This window comes from Phyllobates terribilis, unplaced genomic scaffold (genome assembly GCF_046119375.1).
Source record: "Phyllobates terribilis strain yellow unplaced genomic scaffold, ASM4611937v1 Scaffold_13__5_contigs__length_258822181, whole genome shotgun sequence".
Classification (NCBI taxonomy): domain Eukaryota; kingdom Metazoa; phylum Chordata; class Amphibia; order Anura; family Dendrobatidae; genus Phyllobates; species Phyllobates terribilis.
In genome coordinates this window covers 31,163,264-31,186,096 of record NW_027362773.1, presented here as the reverse complement: position 1 = coordinate 31,186,096, position 22,833 = coordinate 31,163,264, and the positions used below count along the sequence as shown (strand labels likewise).

The 22,833-nt window shown below is 44.5% G+C and overlaps 1 protein-coding gene across 4 annotated transcripts in view; it reads left to right on the top strand.

Annotated features, from left to right (window-relative positions):
- The first annotated feature begins 764 nt into the window (after positions 1–764).
- The window catches only part of SYT12 (synaptotagmin 12), a 235,039-nt gene continuing 212,970 nt past the window's right edge, over positions 765–22,833 (top strand). For 2 of the 4 annotated variants that reach the window (XR_012252657.1, XM_073658043.1), the window contains exon 1: positions 766–1,028. The gene's annotated coding sequence lies outside the window, so the exon portion shown is untranslated. Of the gene's footprint in view, positions 1,029–9,527; positions 9,770–22,833 lie in introns of all 4 variants that reach the window. The other 2 variants (XM_073658044.1, XM_073658045.1) reach the window with 2 other exon arrangements.

The following is a 22,833-nucleotide window of genomic DNA, read 5'->3' as shown; positions in this document are numbered from 1 at the left end:
TCCAAAGATAACAGCGGGTGGGTTCAGTGATGACCCCCCTGGCTGCGATCCTTGACAGCCTCCTTTACTGCTAATCACTGGGTAGGACCGCCTCCTTGGCTGCTAATCACTGGGTAGGACCGCCTCCTTGCCTGCTAATCACTGGGTAGGACCGCCTCCTTGGCTGCTTATCACTGGGCAGGACTGCCTCCTTGACTGCTATCAGATATTATGATTCCTTTCCACAAACCTATTGTAACTAATATGCTGCTCAGTTCCTCCAACTTAATAACGTTCTCTCCAGAGATTGCACAACATTTCCAAGCTGACACAGCGATGGTGGGGGGCAGGGGGTCCGATCCACGCTTATAGATCCCCCTATTAATGACATCCTTTAATTGCATATTACTTTGATATAACAAAATATATTTTAAAGTGTTCATATGGTGGTGGTCCCTTTAAATAGCGAGCTATTTTAAAATAAATGATGTGTGCTTTAACTAGATGCAAAACTGCAGTGAAAATACAGGAAATCTGCAGTGTGGGAAATGAGTAAACTAAGTCGGCAGGGCATCTGATAGATGTCATGAGACTGCTATAGTGTTACCCTGACACAGATAGAGGCTCTGCATTACATGTGGTGGCAGCAGTCTGCAGTCTACTGCAGCAACTTAGCGATCCCAGTGTGGTTCCCATTGTGCAGCACTGTAATGGGAATGCCCCGTACAGAGTGCTTTCCTGAGGATGCTCCTCAGCTTCCCTATACTAGTGATTTCAGGGGTGGGACTTCTGCAGTCAGTAGGAGGGCTTGAATGAATGCAGTGAGAAGCATCATCATCATCATAGTCTCCAAAACACAAGCACCCTGGTGGCTGTGCTTTACAATTCTGCCCTAGTCTCCAGGATGCACATATGAGAGCAGGACATCTCTAGCATCTGCTCCAACATGGGTGTTTACAGGAGAGCAGCTTGTCACATGGGCAGGAATTACATGTAAGAAGCCAAGAGCAGCTCTGTACTTTAATTATTCCTGCAGCAAACTAAGCAAGGTAACCCCTTCAGCCTCTTTCTGTTCTCTACCTTGGTCAGTGTGAACTTGTAGTGTTGTTAGACTCATGTATCAGTATATGACTGTGTTACATAATGTGCATGGCCACTCCACCTGGAGGATGGGAATGACAACCTCGCTTTATGTACTTATGTATTTTTGGTGCAGTGTAATTTAGTTTATATAATGTTTACAAAATATTTATATATTGAATATAATCAAAGGCTGAATGTGCCCTGGATCTGCAGGGGTCATAGATATGCCTGGTGCACAGTGTAATGTGGAGTATGGTGCTGACAGAGCATATATATACATTACTGAAACATCTATGACAGCTGCACAGCACTGTGTGTACCTGTATGTGTGTATACCTCTGTGTGTACCTGTATGTGTGTATACCTCTGTGTGTACCTGTATGTGTGTATACCTGTGCGTGTGTATATGTGTACCTGTATGTGTGTACCTCTGTGTCTGTGTGTACCTGCATCTGTGTGTACCGTTGTGTTTCTACACCTGTGTGTGTACCTGTATGTGTGCACCTGTGTGTGTTGTGTGTGTACCTGCATCTGTGTGTACCTGTGTGTGTACCTCTATGTGTGTAGCTGTGTGTGTTGTGTGTCTGCACCTATGTGTGTTGTGTGTGTACCTGCATCTGTGTGTACCTGTGTGTGTTGTGTGTGTACCTGCATCTGTGTGCACCTGTGTGTGTACCTCTATGTGTGTAGCTGTGTGTGTTGTGTGTCTGCACCTGTGTGTGTTGTGTGTGTACCTGCATCTGTGTGTACCTGTGTGTGTTGTGTGTGTACCTGCATCTGTGTGCACCTGTGTGTGTACCTCTATGTGTGTACCTGTGTGTGTTGTGTGTCTGCACCTGTGTGTGTTGTGTGTGTACCTGTATGTGTATGTACCTGTGTGTGTTGTGTATCTGCACCTGTGTGTGTACCTGTATGTGTGTTTATGTGTACCTGTATGTGTGTACCTGTGTACCTCTGTGTGTGCGTACCTGTATGTGTGTACCTGTATGTGTGTACCTGTATGTGTGTTTATGTGTACCTGTATGTGTGTACCTGTATGTGTGTACCTGTATGTGTGTACCTGTGTACCTCTGTGTGTGCGTACCTGTATGTGTGTACCTGTATGTGTGTACCTGTATGTGTGTTTATGTGTACCTGTATGTGTGTGTACCTGTATGTGTGTACCTGTGTGTATATGTGTACCTGTATGTGTGTGGACCTGTATGTGTGTGTACCCTATGTTGTGTTATTTTTACAATGTATCCAATCATCTTCAATGGTCTGATTGCCTCTTTAATGCACTACAATGTGATCATATCACCTATAGAGGTATTAGGGTGATAATCTCGTTGACTTGGTTAATTGAAGGGTTATCTGCCCCTTTTTACATTATGATTCCCCCAAGCCACAGGCTTCTGCAGGGGTGTCCAGTTGCACCCTTGTAGTTGTTGGGGGATCCTCAAAGTTTTTGTTTTCCCTGTGAAAAACAAAGCATTGCTCTGTGACTGTTGAAATCAATGAGAGTTCATTGATTTTGATGGATGCCTGGCTGCCTCCCAGAGCGGAGAACTGTCCTTGGTGTAGGGTCCAGAGTATGGGACTTTCCTATATTAGCCCAAGATGCCCTCTCCATGCACTACATTATATATCAGTATATATCAGGATCAATCTAGCTATCCATTCATCTCATATCTATCTATCTATCTATCTATCTATCTATCTATCTATCTATCTATCTATCTATCTATCTATCTATCTATCTATCTCTCTATCCCTCTATCCCTCTGTCTATCTATTCATCTGTCTTGTATCTAATTACCTCTCTTCTATTTATCTGTCTCTATCCATCCTTCTATTATCTATATACTGTATCTATAGTCACGGTGTGATACAGGGAAGCTGCCTGTTACATAAGCACATACACAGTGCACTGCTGCAATTTGAGGTCAGTAAATCCATTAAAATACATGTACCCTGCAAGAAGTTGGAGGAGCTGGGCTTGCTATTGTGACAGTAATTTGGCGTGTTCATCCGGCGGGATTGTCGCATGTTCCTTTCTGATAGCTGCACTCACCCTGTAGGATACTTGTGTTCTCGTATACCTTGGCATGTAAGAAAGCAGTGGCTTCCACCACAGACTCTATGGGAACCAAGTCTGCTTTGTCAAGTCACAGGAGCTGATCTGTGATATATCCCCATTGCTGCATATACCAGGCAGATTTGCTGCTCAGGAGTCAGGGCTGTAAGAAACAGGTAGAGCTCCATTGTGAGAGGCAACAGCTACTGTACGTGACATTACAGGCATTCAGTATGTAGGTCATACTCCTAGAACATGAGGGACCACTGGGGTGAACTGTAGCCAAACGTGCGCCCCGTAAGGGAACGTTGTATAAGGATCACGCTCAGGTAAGGGCAGCACGGTGGTTAGCACTGCTGCTTTGCAGCGCTGGGGTCCTAAGATCCCACCGAGGACAATATCTGCAAGGAGTTTGTATGTTCTCCCCGTGTTTGCGTGGGTTTCCTCCGGGTTCTCCGGTTTCCTCCCACACTCCAAAGACTGATAGGGAATCTAGATTGTGAGCCCCAATGGAGACCGTGCCCATAATGTCTGTAAAGTGATGTGGAATTAATGGTGATATATCAGCAAAGCATAATAATAATAAATAATGTAGAAAACTCTACCAGGCCTATGGATTCCTCAAATACCATACATAAGATTGCTTAGTATGCAATGATTGTCTATCAGCAAGCATGTAAGTTGTAGAACACACATGTCAAACTCCAGCCGTGGACCATATCATGCCCGCAGGGTGGTTTTATTTGGACTGCGACACCAGAACCACCACCCCTATGTGGGGCCATTTTTCTGTATGGAAGACTATATGGGGCCCATTATTCTGTATGGAGGACTATGTGGGGCTCATTATTCTGTATGGAGGACTATGTGGGGTCCATTATTCTGTATGGAGGACTATGTGGTGCCCATAATACAGTATGGAGGACTATGTGGGGCCCATTATTCTGTATGGAGGACTATGTGGTGCCCATAATACAGTATGGAGGACTATGTGTGGCCCATTATTCTGTATGGAGGACTATGTGGGGCTCATTATTCTGTATGGATGACTATGTGGGGTCCATTATTCTGTAAGGAGGACTATGTGGTGCCCATAATACAGTATGGAGGATTATGTGGGGCCATTATACTGTATGGAGGACTATGTGGGGCTCATTATTCTGTATGGAGGACTATGTGGGGACCATTATTCTGTATGGCGGACCATGTGGGGCCCATTATACTGTATGGAGGACTATGTGGGGCCCATTATTCTGTATGGGGGACTATGTAGGGCCATTATACTGTATGGAGGACTATGTGGGGCTCATTATTCTGTATGGAGGACTATGTGGTGCCCATAATACTGTATGTAGGACTATGTGGGGCCATTATACTGTATGGAGACAATGTGGGGCCCATTATACTGTATGGAGGACTGTATGGAGGACTGTGTGGGGCCCATTATACTGTATACTGGTTGGCCCGCGACTTTGTCCAAGTTTTTCACTTTGGCCCTCTTTGTGTTTGAGTTTGACATCCCTGTGAGTTCTACAGTGCAGAAGGAGCAGGTGTCATCACTGGATATATCAGCAGGGAACATAGATTAGATTGCATCGGTTCTCGTCTACATTGTGCTGAGGGAAGGATTTGTCTGAGAGTTTAATAATTAAATCTGATAACATGAAATGTTATAAAATCAGTGTTCACCTGTTGAATCTCCGTTAATGATGCTCTAGTAGTTCCCGCTGATCACGTTCCTACATGTGACCGCTGCAGCCAATCACTAGTCTCAGCTGTGATGCGACCTACAATTTTGTGATATTTTTTACGAGTTTAAATGAGTATTTCCATCGTGTATATTTATGGCCTGTTTATCGAATCTCTGATGGTAGCCATATGGGTTGTCACCCTGCACGTTCTTGTCACTGCAGAAGTGGCCAGAATAACTATTCAATTATGTTGGAATTCTGACCACCTCACCACGGAAAGCAGCATGCAATTTGGTCTCGTTCTCAAGATAGAATCATAGAATGTTAGCGTTGGAAGTGACCTCCAGGGTTATCATGTCCATCCCTCTGCTCAATGCAGGACTCACTAAACCATCTCAGACAGATGTCTGTCCAGCCTCTGTTTGAAGACTTCCATTGAAGGAGAACTCACCACCTCTCGTGGCTTCTGTTCCACTCATTGAACTCCCTCTCCGTCAAATTGTTTTTCTAATATCTAATCTGTATCTTCTCCCTTTCGGTTTCATCCCATTGCTTCTCGTGTTTCCATGTGCAAATGAGAATAAGGATGATCCCTGTGACATCCCTTCACATATTTTTAGACAGCTATTAAAGGAAACCTGTCAGGTCCCCCATGCCCTCCAACCCAGCAGCATTCACCTATGTATGATTAAACTCCTTGCCTAACCAGCCCTGTATAACGTAATTCAGTTAAATAAATGCTTTAAAAAAGAATTTAGAATGTCCTCGTTTGCTATGCTAATGAGGGCTTTGACTAGTCGATAGGGCGTTAGTTCCCCAGGCTAGTCAGCCCTCTCTCCATGTTATCACGCCCCTGTTGGCGTACTTGCATGAGCGGCATCACTGTCAGCTCATGCAACTCTCGCGCTTGCGCTCTGCTAATTTCGGCAGTGTCACTGCGTCTATGAAGCCGGGTGTACGTTTCCCAGCTTCAGAGGCACATCGTTAAATCTCCTCGTAGCGTTCTTTTTTGCAAGCTAAACATTCCCAGATCCTTTAACCGTTCCTCGTAGGACATAGTTTGCAGACTGGTCACCATCCTGGTAGCTCTTCTTGGCAGGATCCTCATCTACTATACTTTTATGGCAAAACCTATACATACAGCATATCTAGATGGGAATAACTTTTTAATATAGTTTTCTATGACCATTTGATAATGTAGAACAAAGATTACCATGTTTGACATTCCATCAGCTGGTAGAACTAAAACTCCCATCTTTCCCTGACAGCCACAAGCATCTTCGAATGCTGCAGGTTGCTGATTCGTGATCCAGAAGATCTGATAATGTGGCACCTACTAGGTCCCATTAAGATAGAATTAGAAGAATTTTGTAATTCTTCTGTTTTTATTACCATGGTTAAAAATGTGCACTCCTAGTCTCCTCCACATAAGACATTGTTACTAAGGATCTTCTGTCTCTGAGATTGCAGCGATCTGAGCTTACAAACCAGTTGTCTCTCTGTCAGTGAGCAGGTTGTCCTAAGCTGAGTGTAGAAGGTATGTACATGATAGCACTGGATTTCTAAAGTCTCTAGAGTCACCCCTTTTGTCATGGTTACTTGATCACCACATGATTACTTATCTGGGTTTATGTGCAGTGGTTATTTGGGGATATCCTTCTCTCTGATAACCATTAGCTGCCCAGCCATCTCCATAGATATTACTTCCTCTATAGGATAAAGTGAGTTTCTCATGCAGTATGTCAGGTAGGTCAGGTAGCTCATGACAGTACTTCCAGGGAGTCAAGATAGAACCCAGATGTCTTTATATGTGGGAACTCAGATAAGTAGAAAGACAGATACCTAAGAATAAAAAAGAACGTTCCTTTTATTTTGAAATTTCACTTTAATTTATATATATATATATATATTTTAATGGCTTTCGGCTCGATCTCGAGCCATGGCGACTTAACTGTGACATATTCATATACTAAAGTTTTCCCTTCTGATAAGCTGATCACAGAGGGTCCCACTGGTAAGACCCACTAGCATGCAACAGTAAACTAGTATAGACTGGACAGCAAGTGTTTAAAGGGGTTGTCAACTACTCGGACAACCCCTTCACACTTGCTGTATTCCCGCATGTAAAATAAAAACAGGATATACTCACCTCCAGTGTCGGCACCATTCTAGCACTGTTGGTGCCGACTGTTTCGGGGTTCATATGACTTTGTTATGCCATGTGAGCCCTCAAGCCAATCACTAATTCGGAGGAAGTTAGAGAGCAGCAGCTCTCACTTCTTCTGGGGTATCTGTTGTCCAAAGGAAGTGAGAGTGAAGCAGTCGCTGATTGGCTGCAGGGCTGACATGACATAATGTCACGCAAGCCCCGGGGCCCGACGTTGTTGGAACGGCCCAGGCACCGAAGTTGAGTATAGCCTGTTGTCCAAGTAGTGCACAACCCCTTTAACTTCCCTGCTGTGCCACCACATAGTCAATGGTGCTAGATCCTCTAGGGGCACCAACTAATCCATGATAATCTAGAATCTAGAATGAAGGACTGCCCTTTGGAAACACAGAATGCCCCATTAGGGTTTTTATAAGTAGGTGCTCCTTCAATAGAGTAAGTGAGAAGGAGTTGTCTAAGTAAACACTTGCTGCCTGGTCCACACTAGTTTACTGTTGAATACTAGAGGTCTTAGCAGTGGGACCATCAGTGATCAAGAAGCTGCCCAGGATGTAAAAATGATTTTTTTTTTTTTGCAAAAGAAGGGAATGCTTTAAAAGAGGAAAACCAAACAGTACTCACCCATTTAATACCTTGCCCCTCCAGCAGCTCTTCTCCAGTGGTCTCCAACGGTCTCTGTTTATGGCCTTTTGCAACTCATCGAGTTCCGTCTACCCATGTAACCGCCGCTGTAACTAAAAATCAGTCATGTTCCTATATAATATCTGTTATCCAAGGTTCTGTATTATAAGCCAGTTGCTGAAAGACTAAGAGCTTGTCTTGCAGATGTAGGTTGCCAACAGTGTTTGGGCACCTACCCAAATTCTATATTTCAATTAATATGGTGCAGCCAGGGATAACATGCAGTAAAATTAATTGTGCTCCATATTCTCTGAAGCCTTATTGTAGACATAGGAGTAACTGACATCACCCACACAATTAGCCGTGCCGTGCAGATCTCATTTCCAGTTGGGTAATAGTTTACATGCGTGTTAATCTGTCAGCGCGATGGTTCATTTCTGCAATATGAATCACTTGAAGGATGGTTAAATTATAAACTGTGCATTGGTTCCAATATTGCAATTTTCTTAATTGGTCATTATTTAAAACTCCTCTTCCCAATCAACACAACGATTAATAACTGATATCCCAGAAGCTAATTGTCCTATAAAGGAGGGCAATATTGTGCATTATCCTGAATTGTTGAGGGATTTCTCTAGTTCCTGTGCTTGGAAGCTTCACTTCACCTCTTATTACATTATCTCCAGAGCATGAATACAGGAAGACACGACTTTTTGCTTCTCATTTATTCTACTTCTCCGACAACATGTATATTTGATTTAATTAGGTCACTGCTAAGATACAGAAGGAACCATTTAAGATGCCTAGCTGCGTCTTACAGTAAATTCTGGTCACTTCATACCCTCAAGACATTTACCAGAGAACTAAAAACTGGGAAATGTTAGCTGTAGATGTTCAACTGCAAGTGGTCAGTGGTGCCTATTAGTGACTCCTCTGGGGACACAACCTGCGCATTCTTTGTGCAAAGTCCATACGGGAACATTTTACAGATCTCTTTTAGGTTATGTGCACACGTTGAGTATTTGCAGCAGATTTTTCTGCAGCAAAAACCAGAGTGCTAGCAGGAAAATTGCTGTATAAAATATACGATATGTGATATATTTTTGCATGCCTATTTTCACTTGCATTTTTTTCCAATTTATTTGAAAGGGTGACAAATACTTTGGTGCTTAAAATCCGCAAGGAAAAAATAAGCAGCTTGTGCATGAAATTTCAGAAATCGTATTCACTTTGCGGGTACTGTAAAATGTTGCGTTTATTCCTCTGTAAAAACGCAGCATGTGAACAAGCCCCTAATTCTAAGGCAATTACTAGTTTTTTAAAGATCAGAGCACACATTCCCTAAGGTACATGCCTCCCTTTACGCCCTCTTTTGCCACTAAAAAACTCATATATACACTGTATATGTATTATATACTTTGCTAATACTGTTGTTTTACCAGGACTAAATTCCTACATACTGTTACAAAATACAGTATACAAAGACCATTATTACCAATAATTACTATATTAGGCCAAAAAAGTACCACCACACCATGACCCTTATCATAACCACTACATAGTGAACAGATCATATGTCAATACTTCTACTGAACAAAACACACTATATAGACAAATACTACCAATAATACTATTTCCCTTCCACTACACAGTGACTAAATTGCACCCCCAAATTGGTACTAAAGACCCCTCTATATAAAAGACTACTACTAGCACCATACAGCATTTACCGTTTACCATAATTGGCAAAAAAAAAATGATTTAATCAAAACATTGTGTTTATTATTTTTTTGTGTGTTGCTATTTTATTTCATTGTAAATTTTCATCACTTCTAACATTTCTAGTCCCATTAGGAGACTTTTGCTTTTCAATTACTTTTTTTTTTCAGCTGTAATGCAATGTCATATATCTAATGCCGTTACTTTACAGCCTGTGAATGTAAAATGTACTGGGAAAAAAAAGTACCGTATGCCCCAACAGAGGCTCCGAGGACCTTTCCTGAACCATGAAGTCAAGCATTGCAAATAACTACGTCGGGGCTTTTCATGACTGATAGGGCCCCTTTCTTTGAGGTCTGTTTTGGTCCTAGTGGAGAAAGAGTTAAACGTCTTGGTATGAAGTTTTCGCCAATGCAGGCACTTTGGACCAGAGGGCCGCGGTCCATCTTTAAGGTACGGTATATTTACTCAACTCTTTTTCAGGTGGTCAGAAATTTCAAGTTTTTCAACAGAAAAGCTCTTCAGGGAGCGCTGCTGCTTTCTTGGCTTTTTTTTGCCATTTTGTTAATGTTTCGTTAACACTTTGTTAGTCTTTCCTGTGGCCTTTTATTAAAGGCTTTTTGGGCATTTTATGTAAACATTTTTTGGGGAGCATTTTTTGTGGGTTTTCTTTTTAAAATTTTTGGGGCTATTTTCTAACAATTTTTGAAATCCATTAAGCATTGAATAAAACGTTAGCTTTTTGTTAAAGGCGAAAGTGGCTCAAAAATGCTTACAAAAAGATGCCCGGTCATCTTCCAGGCCTTTTTGAAGCTTCTATTGACTTCTATTGTAAAGTATAGACCGGCTTCATATCAGAAAATGCTTTAACACTGGTCCACTTACTATTAACTGTTTGACATTTTTGGAAACCTGAAGCTGGTAGAAAATTATCAAAAGCTGAATGTATGAACAAGTTGTTTTCAACAGAAATGAGTAAGAGTAGGCTTTCAAGTGTTTTTTTAAAGTAGTTGTATACTACTTTATATTACCCCCCCCAATGTATCCCCCCGGGGCCCCTAAGACTTTTTGTAAATACCTTACGTTGCTGATAATGCCTGCTATCAGGCTATCAGTGGCCGCTCACAGGCGTCACTTGACCCCGCGCTGACGTCACGACAAATGAGGGGGTCCCCGCACTGGCTGCTGGGGTGTGGGCGGGGTTACCCCCCGCGTCACACCCAGCATCCAATGAATGGGGAGAGGAAGAGCGCGCGGTGGATGCCGGGTGTGACGCGGGGGGGTAACCCCGCCCACAGCCTGGCATCCACCTGGAACGCGGAAGACAAAGACCCCCGGCTGCTGCCAGCACTTGTCGTGACATCAGCGGATGTCAGAGCCGGCTGCAGCCGGGGGTCACATGATGCCTGTGAGCGGCCAGTGATAGCGCCACTCACAGGCATTATCAGCAACGTAAGGTATTTACAAAAAGTCTTAGGGGCCCCATTGGGATACATTGGGGGGGGGGGGGTAATATAAAGTAGTGGACAACCCCTTTAAGCTATTTTTCAGGATTTTTTGGAGCGGACAAGCTCCAAAAACGCCTTAGAAAAACTCCTTGTGAACATACCCCAACCCAGCCTTTTTACTCAACATCACCCACATTTACATGTGGATGCTAAAATTAGACTCTTCCCACAATATACATGTACAGTACAGACCAAAAGTTTGGACACACCTTCTCATTTAAAGATTTTTCTGTATTTTCATGACTATGAAAATTGTACATTCACACTGAAGGCATCAAAACTATGAATTAACACATGTGGAATGATATACTTAACAAAAAAGTGTGAAACAACTGAAAATATGTCTTATATTCTAGGTTCTTCAAAGTAGCCACCTTTTACTTTGATGACTGCTTTGCACACTCTTGGCATTCTCTTGATGAACTTCAAGAGGTAGTCACCGGAAATGATTTTCACTTCATCGGTGTGCCCTGTCAGGTAAAATAAGTGGGATTTCTTGGGGTTGGGACCATCAGTTGTGTTGTGCAGAAGTCTGGTGGATACACAGCTGATAGTCCTACTGAATAGACTGTTAGAATTTGTATTATGGCAAGGAAAAAGCAGCTAAGTAAAGAAAAACGAGTGGCCATCATTACTTTCAGAAATTAAAGTCAGTCCGAAAAATTGGGAAAACTTTGAAAGTGTCCCCAAGTGCAGTTGCAAAAACCATCAAGCGCTACAAAGAAACTGGCTCACATGAGGACCACCCCAGGAAAGGAAGACCAAGAGTCACCTCTGCTTCTGAGGATAAGTTTATCCGAGTCACCAGCCTCAGAAATCGCAGGTTAACAGCAGCTCAGATTAGAGACCAGGTCAATGCCACACAGAGTTCTAGCAGCAGACACATCTCTTCAACAACTGTTAAGAGGAGACTTTGTGCAGCAGGCCTTCATGGTAAAATAGCTGCTAAGAAACCACTGCTAAGGACAGGCAACAAGCAGAAGAGACTTGTTTGGGCTAAAGAACACAAGGAATGGACATTAGACCAGTGGAAATCTGTGCTTTGGTCTGATGAGTCCAAATTTGAGATCTTTGGTTCCAACCACCGTGTCTTTGTGCGATGCCGAAAAGGTGAACGGATGGACTCTACATGCCTGGTTCCCACCGTGAAGCATGGAGAAGGAGGTGTGATGGTGTGGGGGTGCTTTGCTGGTGACACTGTTGGGGATTTTTTCAAAATTGAAGGCATACTGAACCAGCATGGCTACCACAGCATCTTGCAGCGGCATGCTATTCCATCCGGTTTGCTTTTAGTTGGACCATCATTTATTTTTCAACAGGACAATGACCCCAAACACACCTCCAGGCTGTGTAAGGGCTCTTTGACCAAAAAGGAGAGTGATGGGGTGCTACGCCAGATGACCTGGCCTCCACAGTCACCAGACCTGAACCCAATCGAGATGGTTTGGGGTGAGCTGGACCGCAGACTGAAGGCAAAAGGGCCAACAAGTGCAACTCTGGGAACTCCTTCAAGATTGTTGGAAGACCATTTCCGGTGACTACCTCTTGAAGCTCAACAAGAGAATGCCAAGAGTGTGCAAAGCAGTCATCAAAGCAAAAGGTGGCTACTTTGAAGAACCTAGAATATAAGACATATTTTCAGTTGTTTCACACTTTTTTGTTAAGTATATATTTCCACATGTGTTAATTCATAGTTTTGATGCCTTCAGTGTGAATGTACAATTTTCATAGTCATGAAAATACAGAAAAATCTTTAAATGAGAAGGTGTGTCCAAACTTTTGGTCTGTACTGTACATGATGATGAGGATGTGTGGATAACAGTCCTCAGAAAGTCTTAGGTTTGAAAACAAACAGTTCAAAGTTCAAGAATTTATTACTAAAAAACAATATCGCAATCCACATGTACTTTGTCACAAGTCCATTTTTCTGGACTAGTCAAACAAACATTTATTTTAGTAACTTTACATCAGCCTAGTTAGTCTTGTCCAAGAATCAGCATCAAGACATTTGGCAGCTTTGCTTTTAGTCATAGATCATTTGACCTGAACTTCACAGGTTAACTTTCTATAACTTTTTTCTTTCATCACGTTTCAGGAATCGGCCTAAGGCCTATTTGTTCCAATGAAAGAAAATCTTCAAGGGGTTGTCCACTACTAGGACAACCGCTTCTCACTCTGAAAAATTGCTACTCACCTACCTTGTTGGTGCCTTTCTAGAGGTGTCGGCACTTGCGTTCCCGGGGCTCATGTGAGGTTGTTATGTCATGTGAGCCCGGTGCCCAATCAGTGCTGGCATCACTGTCCCCACCTTTGGACATATAAATAATCAAGAAGAAGTGAGCTACTGGAAATAAAGCCACTTTGCAAACAGTTTTATTTAAAAATACTCATCTATTTTGGGTATAGCTGGCCTATGCAGACCTATGCAGACCGTTGTGTCTCCATGGTAATAGACTGCAAATAAATTCTCTGCATAATCTATTCTGACTGTTATTACCCCATTTTCTTCATTTATCTGTAGTTTAGTACAAGGATGGGGTAGATGGAGTAGAAAGATGGATGACTACACAGAGTTTGTTTGTAGTCTGTTACTGTGAAGACACGGCACGGGGGCATAATACTACTCAGACAACACAGGGTGAGGGTAAAACAGCGTGGCAAGACTTTATTGAACCACAAAGCGGACAATAAACAGATAGAACAGTCCCAGCAAATACCCAAGATGGTACAACATTGCACAGTGTCACCCTTCCCCTCCGCCCACCTGGGATAGAACAGCTGTGACTTTGGGACTTCCAGGGCCAACTACCTCAACCAGTGGCACCCCGATTTTGGCGGGCCCCCACAGAGAGGAGGTAGTGGCAAGCTTAGGAAGCTGACAGTCCATCAAGGTACAAGGCCAGGAGACCCGAGGGTCCCACCCTGACCTCTCCGAGAGTTTCCATGGGGCCAGATAACCGGCGGGTCCCAATCTGGCTTCTCCGAATGTCTCTATTGGTTCCAGGTGACTGGATGGTCCCACCTGGCAACCTCAAACAACATATCCATGGGGCAAGGTGACTTCATCATCCCAACCTGGTCTCCCCAAGTGTATCCATGGGCTCTCTGATGGTCAGTGGAGCAGATCCATATCTTTCCAGTAAGGGCCATATACCCTTAGGCTGGAATCATGTAGAATCCAAATCTGTGTCTCTTTGGATAAAGCCATGCTACCAAGCTGATGGTCTTAAGAGAGTCTGATCTTTGATTCTCCTTGTAAAGTCTCTTTCAATTCTCTGTTTGAAATCTGCCTGCTACAGAGACATATGTTCCTTAAATAGAACACATTTGTGTTTCCAAGTACACATCCACAGGGCAAGGGTTAGAAAGGGTATTATTCCACAGGGCTCAGGTCTCATTGTTTGAGCATTCAATCAACCCACACAGCCGGCATAGCAGGGGGGCTCTTTAAATCAACATCTAGCTGGCTTCAGTATAATATGCAATTAGCATTGTAACAAACATTATTGTTTCAGAACCAAGAGAAGACAACAATCAGAGTTATCCAATTACTGGTCTGTCCTTCTTGACCAACCACAGAAATACACATACATTCACAAGTCAACACAAACACAATAGTGTATTTCTCTTGGCGTAACAAATCTAGATGTCTGGCTGATTAAGATTAGAAGCTGTGTTGTCACAGTTACCATGGAGACATATAGGTCACCAATAGTGGGTTATTTTCAATCAGGTTGTTTAATTTTCTATTTCATATTCATTGGTGACATACAAATGGTTACAAAAGTGCACATAGGGAACAAGTCATCAAAGCTTTCAAAGCACAATTGTGGCGTAAAAGCTTTGAACTCTGAGTTGTACTAAAATTTTGCAACTTTTGGCATTTTCACACCAACTTCTGCCAGTTCCAACAAAATGTGTAGTGCAGAGGCGAAGCATCACAGCTTGTCTAATTCATGACGAGCTGTGGCATTCCCCTCTGCCAGAAATCTCACTCTAGTCCCTGACTGGAGTGAGATTTGTGGTGTAGCACACAACACTCATCAGGTGCTTCAGATTCATGAAGAGGTGTGCACATCTTCATGAATCAGGAATGTCTGACTTCAGTACGCCCCCTCATCAAGACCGGTGTGAACCGGGGCCACAGTCTTTTCTTTGTGATTGAGAAAGGCCTGTCTGAGCATTGTGAGGCAGTGACCGGGATCGTATACGATGGACGTTATATATCCCCCAGAATGTATACAGAGACCTATTAAATCCATTGGAGTGCATTGCAGTCACAAACACAGCTGCGGCTGCAAAGCAGGAATGAAGGTGAGCATTGACCTGTTTAGGCTATCTAGCTAAGGCAGAATAAATAAAACCCGTCAGGGCCTTCATTTCTTGGGGCAGGCTACAGGAAGGCAGTGGGGCGGCCTCCTCCCTCCAACCCGAGTTTTCCAGTGACTCTTGCCACAGGTCCTTTAAAAACCCTGCATTAAGGATTAGTGTTGTTCAGTGTTGGGACCTGCTAGGAACATAGCAGGAAAGCTTGGCGGGCCTGTCTGTAGCTGAACCTACGCCTGAGAAGGCTCTGCACCCATCAGGCTCTGAGCGGCCCGGCGCAGCCGTTGCCCACGGCAACCTTTGTTATGGACTTATGTTAACCCAGCTGTGAACCGGAGGACTTTCTGTTTTACCCGTGAGTGCTGAATAAAAGCTGCTTATGTTGGACTTGCTTGGGTCACTGCCTCAGTTACTGCACTGTGTGAACACCGTCGCCTTGCAGCTTGGTGGAGAATGCGAGCATTGTGACTGAGGCATACCCCACCGGCAGCTGCATGACCACAATCCAATGAGCACACCAATCAGCTGATCGTGCAGCAGCTCACAGCCCTGTGGGAGACGCCGACGGCACCAGCCCCGGAACGTCGAGAGGCCCGGGGCAAGGTTCGCTCAGCATTGAGGAAGATGGGACCGGAGGAGGACGTGGAAGCCTCCCTGTCCATCTACGAACGTACAGCAGAGCGGGAAAACCTACCAGCCAGCCAGTGGGTGGAAGTGGTGGCTCCGTTTTTGGTCGGCGATGCAAAGAAGGCTTACTTCGACCTAAGTCAGGAGGACGCCCAGGACTACCAGAGGCTCAAAGGTGAGATCTTTGCCCGACTGGGGGTCAATACATACGTGAGGGCTCAGCGCGTATTTTCATGGGTCTATGTGGAGACCCGACCCGGTATCAGGCCTATGACCTTCTGCAGCTGGTAAAGAGGTGGCTCTAGCCTGAGACTTTGGCTCCAGCCCAGATAGTCGAGAGGGTGGTGGTTGACCGGCTAGTGAGGACTCTGCCGGCCGCTATCCAACGTTGGGTGGGGCAAGGGAACCCCGGCACACTCGACCAGGTGGTCAGCCTGATCGAACGCTACTCGGCCACTCAGGACTTAATCCAGGACTCTGCCCTCTCGCAGCTGTCACGCCAATCCCTGCCAACCCAGGAACCGAGAAAGGGGTCGCATCCCTCTGCTAAGGTCAGTCAGCACCGTACCCGTGCTGAAGGGGTACCCCGGAGTGAGAGTGGCGGGAGACCGGTTCCCTCCCAAACTGTCACAAGAACTAACCGTGCCTCCGCCATTAGGTGCTGGCGGTGTCAGGGGCCGGGACATGTGGTTGCTAACTGCCCCCTGACTACAGAACCCATGGACTGCGGGTATAACCGCCAGGTCTCAATGTACGGCCAGACCATCTGCACTGCGAGCGCCGACCCCCCGGACAGTGAACCCCAACTGTGCCAGGTACTGGTTAATGGGTACCCCACGGAGGCTCTCCTAGATTCGGGGAGCCTAGTGACTTTGGTACATGGGTCGCTGGTGGCAGGAGACAACCCCAGTGGATGGGCAGTCGGGGTTGTGTGTATCCATGGGGACCTCCGAAAGTAGCCAACTGCGGAGGTAGTTTTGTCCATGCCATGTGGAGACATAAAACATGTGGTGGGGGTGGTAAAAACTCTTCCCTATGGGACTGTGTTGGGAAGAGACTTGCCCCTGTTCTGGGTTCTGTGGAAAAACAAAATCCACTCTCCCCCGGTAAAAGTTATTATGGGCGCTGTACCCGAAGAACCCGAGTCAAGGGTACCTGCCGTAGGGGTGTCCAACCTAGGGACAGAGTGTGACCCCGATAGGTTTCCCCTAGAGGTGCTGGCAGGAGAGATCGAGGAGACCCCATCGATCCCCGAGCTGGAAGTGTCCCGGGGCACGTTTGGGACAGCTTAGCTACAGGATCCCACTCTGACTCAGGCGCGGGAAAGGGTGTTAGAGGTAAATGGCGTAGCTCAACAACCTAGTGCAGATACTGTGTTTCCCCGCATGGTGGTTAACGATGAGTTGCTCTATAGGGTAGACAAAATCAGGGACGAGGTCGTGGAACAGTTAGTGGTACCTCAGTCGTACCTTCGGGCAGTTCTGAAGTTGGCACACACACACCTGCTGGGTGGACACTTAGGGTTTAAAAAGACGCTAGAGCGTATCTTGCTTGCAGCAGTTCTTTTGGCTGGGGATTCACGCGGAGGTCCAAAAGTACTGCGAATCCTGCCCCGAATGTCAGTTGACCACACCCACCGCAAGTTTCCGTAGCCCATTGGTACCTCTGCCAGTGATAGAGGTTCCTTTTGAACGGATTGCAATGGACTTTGAAGGGCCCATTGTAAAGTCTGCTCGTGGCCACCAACATATACTGGTGGTCATCGACTATGCCACCCGGTACCCGAAGGCTATACCGCTACGCCACACCTCGGCAAAACTGATTGCACGGGAGTTGTTTGCCATGTTCTGTCGCCTTGGACTACCTAAGGAGATCCTGACGGATCAAGGGACCCCTTTTATGTCCAAGGTGACAAGGGAACTGTGCAAACTGCTAAAAATAAAACAATTGCGCACCTCGGGGATGAGTGATGCTCTCACTAAACAGCAGCGACGGGAGGCTCGCTGTTGCAGCAGAATACCGACGTGTTCTCAGATCTACCGGGTAGGACTACGGTTCTCCAACATGACATTGTCACCGAACCTGGGGTAAGGGTAATAATTAGACCGTACCGGGTACCCGAAGCCCGGAGGCAAGCCATCACGGCTGAGGTAAAACAAATGCTCCAGTTAGGCGTCATCGAGGAATCACGGAGTGAGTGGGCTAGCCCCATCATACTGATTCCGAAACCAGACGGATCGTTACGCTTCTGTAATGATTTCTGGAAATTAAGTGAAGTGTCGAAGTTTGACCTTTATCCAATGCCCAGGGTGGATGAGCTGATTGAGAGACTGGGGCAGGCCCAGTACTTTACCACGCTCGATCTCACCAAGGGTTACAGGTACCTCTCACGGAATCGGCGAAGGAAAAGACCGCCTTCATAACTCCGGAGGGTCTATATCACTATGTGGTCTTACCTTTTGGGTTACATGGGGCCCCGGCTACATTCCAGAGGCTGATGGACATAGTGCTCAAGCCTCATCAGGAGTACGCGTCCGCGTATCTAGATGATATTATCATCTTTAGCACCGACTGGCATACGCACCTATCCCAGGTACAAGCGGTTCTGGATTCTCTCAGAGCCACAGGGTTAACGGCAAACACAAAAAAATGTGCGATAGAGCTAGAGGAAGCCCGATATTTGGGGTATGTGATTGGCCGAGGAGTTATCAAGCCACAAATCAATAAAGTTGAGGCCATAAAAAACTGGCCTAAACCGTTAAGTACAAAACAGATGAGGGCATTCCTTGGCATCGTTGGGTATTACTGCCGGTTTATACCTAATTTTGCTGGGAGAACGGCGGCCCTGACCGATCTCTTGAAAGGAAAAAAATAGGTAATGGTTTGGTGGAACCCTCAAGCAGAAGAAGCCTTTCAGTCCATGAAATTTGCCCTGTGTGGACAGCCGGTCCTCATCAGCCCCAACTTCAAGGAAACCTTCATTGTACAGACAGATGCCTCGGATGTAGGTCTCGGGGCGGTATTGTCACAAAAAGTGAATGGTGAAGAGCACCCGGTCACCTACTTGAGTAGAAAGCTTATCCCGGCAGAGAAAAACTATAGCGTGGTAGAGAAGGAATGTTTGGCTATTAAGTGGGCCTTGGAATCGCTACATTATTATTTACTCGGGCATCTGTTCCGCTTGGTGACAGACCACTCACCCTTGGTATGGATGAGGAACGCCAAGGAGAGGAATGCGCGAGTCACCAGGTGGTTCCTGTCACTGCAAAATTTCAGTTTCTCTGTAGAACATCACCCTGGGAAGTCGCAGGCAAATGCGGATGCCCTGTCCTGGGCACCCTGTATGGTTACAAATGTTCAACCCCACAAGTTTGAACAGGGGGGGGGAATATGTGAGGCAGTGACCAGGATCGTATACGAGGGACGTTATATATGTCCCAGAATGTGTACAGAGACCTAGTAAATCCATTGTAGTGCATTGCAGTCACAAACTCAGCTGCGGCTGCAATGCAGGAATGAAGGTGAGCATTGACCTGGTCAGGCTATCTGGCTAAGGCAGATTAAATAAAACCCGTCAGGGCCTTCACTTCTTGGGGCAGGCTACAGGAAGACAGTGGGGCGGCCTCCTCCCTCCAACCCGGGTTTTCCAGTGGCTCTTGCCACAGGTCCTTTAAAAACCCTGCACTAAGGATTAGTGTTGTTCAGTGTTAGGACGGGCTAGGAACATAGCAGGAAAGCTTGGCGGGCCTGTGTGTAGCTGAACCTACGCCTGGGAAGGCTCTACACCCGTCAGGCTCTTGGCGGCCTGGCGCGGCGGTTGCCCACAGCAACCGTTGTTATGGACTTATGTTAACCCGGCTGCGAACCGGAGGACTTTCTGTTTTACCCGTGAGTGCTGAAAAAAACCTGCTTATGTTGGACTTGCTTGGGTCACTGCCTCAGTTACTGCACGGTGTGAACACCGCCGACTTACGGCATTCATATAATTGATTACCCAATGGTTACTTCTACAGTTGGCAAATGCCGCTGTGCCATAACTTCTTACCGGCACATGAGTTTGTGTCACCATTGCCTCCAGATGCCGCAGCAGTGAGACGTCATGGCTCACTCTGGAGATGCAGAGACAGCCATTAAAAAACCAAACTTCATATGAAGCACTTTTAGAAGATAAGGTCTCTACAGGGTGCAACGATTCTCCTGCATTCATTAATCAGTTATTATGTGCATTGACTTCACTGCACAATCTCCTTAATTTACATGGGTTAGTGGTTCAATAAGAACCCCAAATTAATGTCATCTTGACCTATCCAGAGTTGACTTCCGCAGAAGTGGTATTGATGCATGCAGCGGTAATGTCTTGTCAGCTAATCTCTCCAGACTTTGTATGGATCGGTTCATTTCTCAAAATGTCATTTTGAAATACCCAAGAGGATTCTGGGGGAGCTGGGAGGGAAGATCTGGGATATCCCTTATTAGACATGCTGTGCGCATAGCTTAATACAATTTATGTGTTTGTTTTAGGTCTCCATGTTGGCTTAGATGTAATTGATAATGATGTCAAAGGCTTCTTCAGCTGCTTAGCATAGTAATGCAAATGCAACAGTGTAGCAATATCAGTAGTGCTATGAAAAAGTGGTCTAAAAGCACAAAAAACAGCTACTTTTTTGTTTTATGTATCTCTTGTAAACTTAGCAGATTTACTATAATTTAAACAAGAAATTTGCATTATTAATAAGGAAAATTCATAGATTTACGTAGATTTCAATTTGTGATTTACATTGAGCCCAAGATGCTCAAAATTGCTCAAGAGGCATGCACCTCTTAGGCTATATTCACACGATGCAACATTTTTTCAGCAGACAAAACCTGCTCTCTTGGCACTGGCAGTAAAAACGCTACATTCAAAAAGCCAGTTTTTCAGCTTTTTGCGTCTTTTTTTTGGTATGGATTACTTGTGTGAATTGTCTACAGTACATGGTTAATAAAGTTAGTTTATTCACCAAAAACACAGAAAAAACGCTTATTTGCATTGTTGCGCTTTTTGTTATTGCTTTCTATGGGTGAAAAAACTCTGCAATAACTCTGAAAGAATTGACGTTTCAGATTTAAAAAATTCTGCAGTTTTCCCATTCAGTCAGGAAAAAAACAGACATGTGCATGAGATATCTGAAATCTCAACGGTTTTGCTGATACTATAAAAAGCAGGTTTTAATTTGCATTAAAAAAGCTGCAAAAAATTCTATAAAAATGTAACGTGTGCACATATCCTTAATAAACTTGGTGCTGATCTGTTGTCTAACTCCTTACCAACAGAAGATTTATATGTACAACCTACAGGGAGCATTTATGGAGCGAGCTCACAAACTGAGCCTGCTCCATGTATGGCAGGTGCCGGCTGTGTTTTGCAGTTGGCTTCTGTCTCTAAAATCTGCAACCAAAACTAGCTTTGATTGCTGTTGTTCAACAATAAAGATGCCACTGTCAATCCCTGACAGTGACATTGCCCTCTGCAATGCAGGTGCTAGGGGTCTATTAAAGTTGTTCCCACTGAGGATCTTCATTTTTAGGACACACTGCGGTAATCAGGAGTTACAGCGTATAATACTGTATAAACATTTGCAGATTCAAGTCCCCTAAGGGGACTTAAAAATAAGTGCAACTTAGTAAAAATATATTTAAAAATATGAAAATAAATAAAACATTAAAGTTTGAATGCCCCTCCCCCTTTTCCCAATCCAAAAATAAAGATTTTGTTTAAAAACATACTTATTATTGCTCCATCTATAAAAGTCCAGTCCATAAAAATAAAAGTTTACAGACATCCGCATGAAGAAAAAAAATTTAAAGATCAGAACTGGCATTTTCAGTCATCTTGCATCCCTAAAATATGGAATACAAAGTGATCATAACAATGGATGTACCCCACAATGGTGTCAGCAAGGGGCAGGCGTCCCCATACACATTAGACTCTCAACCAAACTTGCCTATATCGGGTTCGGCCAACTTTAATCTAATGTGTATGATGGGCTTTAGAGAGACTGTCAAGTACAGTGGCATGTAAAAGTTTGGGCACCCCTGGTGAAAATTACTGTTATTGTGAACAGTTAAGCAAGTTGAAGATGAAATGATCTCTAAAAGGCCTAAAGTTAAAGATGACGATGATTTCCTTTGTATTTTTGGCAAAAAATATATAGATTTTTTTCATCTTTTCCATTTTAAAAATTTAAAAAAAGAAAATGAGCTGATGCAAAAGTTTGTGCACCCTGCATGATTAGTACCTAGTAGCACCCACTTTTGAAAGTATCACAGCTTGTAAACACTTTGTGTAGCCAGGCAAGAGTCTTTCAATTCTTGTTTGAGGGATTTTCATCCATTCTTCCTTGCAAAATTCTTCTAGTTCTGTGAGATTCCTGGGACGTCTTGCATGCACTGCTATTTTGAGGTCTAGGCACAATGATGTTCAGATCAAGGGACTGTGAGGGCCATTGTAAAACCTTCAGCTTGCGCCTTTTGAGGTCATCTATTGTGGATTTTGACATGTGTTTAGGATCATTATTCATTTATGGAAGCCATCCTCTTTTCAACTTCAGCTATTTTACAGATGGTGTTATTTTTGCATCAAGAATTTGTTGATCATTGAATCCATTCTTCTCTCTATCTGTGAAAAGTTCCCCATGCCTTTGGCTACAACCCAACTTCAAAGCATGATTGATCCACCCCCATGCTTAATGGTTGGTGAGATGTTCTTTTCCTGAAATTCTGTGCCCTTTTTTCTCCACACATACCTTTGATCATTGTGGCCAGTTCTATTTTAACCTCATCAGTCCACAGGACTTGTTTCCAGAATGCATCAGGCTTGTTTAGATCTTCTTTTGCATACTTCTGTCGCTGAATTTCATTGTGAGGACGCAGGAGAGGTTTTCTTCTGATGACTCTTCCATGAAGACCATATTTGTGCAGATGTCTCTGAACAGTAGAACAATGTACCTCAACTCCAGAGTCTGCTAAATCTTTCTGAAGGTCTTTTGCAGTCAAGCAGGGATTCTGATTTGCCTC